Genomic DNA, 912 nt, shown 5'->3' on the forward strand with positions numbered 1-912 from the left:
GCTCTTCCATTGTCCTATCGCTAAAAAATCCTTTATACAAAGCTGGCTCCCTATAAGTTCCCCAAGTCCTGGTTCTACTCCTGGAGCTATGTAGAATACAGCTACTATGATACTGATACCTAAACCAGGTAGGGTTAAACAGAGAAAGAAATTGAGACAAATTTTCCTAATGAATATTGATGTAAAAAAAAATTATGTAAAATATTAACAAAGAGATTATAGAAAAGTCATCCCCAGGATAATACATCACAACAAGTAGGATTTATATCAGGAATAGAGGGCTGGTACAGTATTAGGAAAACCATTAGCATAACTGACTATATATTAATAACCAAACTAACAAAAATATAGTATGATTATTTTAACAGATGCGGAAAAAGCATTTGATAGAATACATCTACTTTCTTTCTTTCCTTCATATGTGTGAAATGGTAAGGAACATATCCCTGCCATGCTGTTCACCAGGCCAAACGTAATTCCTTCAAACTATGTTTTTCCTGAAGTGGGTTCAGCTGCCCCACTCCTGATCATCCTCAGTTTGTTCCAGCTTATGCACATTCCTCCTAAAAGGTGATCCTTGACTAGTGCAGATGGCTGGGAGACAAAATAGGAGCTCCAGTCCTGAACTATGCATTGAGATTCCAAATATTCCATTTCTGCTCTGTCTTCTCTGCAGTGGGGGAGGCACTTTCCTGCTCTCTGCTGCCCCTTAGAAACTCATCTCAGGTATTCCTTCCCACAGAAACCCTTTTTGATTTTCCTGGTTCAGTGCCCTAAACTTTGTCTTCTCAGCAGGATGTAAATTTCTGAAAAATAAGGGCTGTTTCATTGTCTTTGTAGCCTCTATGCCTCAAAGAAGCTCTTAAAATAAAAAATTCCATCCAATAGCCAATCAGATACAGAACACCAAGC

This window comes from Sminthopsis crassicaudata, chromosome 1 (genome assembly GCF_048593235.1).
Source record: "Sminthopsis crassicaudata isolate SCR6 chromosome 1, ASM4859323v1, whole genome shotgun sequence".
Lineage (NCBI taxonomy): Eukaryota > Metazoa > Chordata > Mammalia > Dasyuromorphia > Dasyuridae > Sminthopsis > Sminthopsis crassicaudata.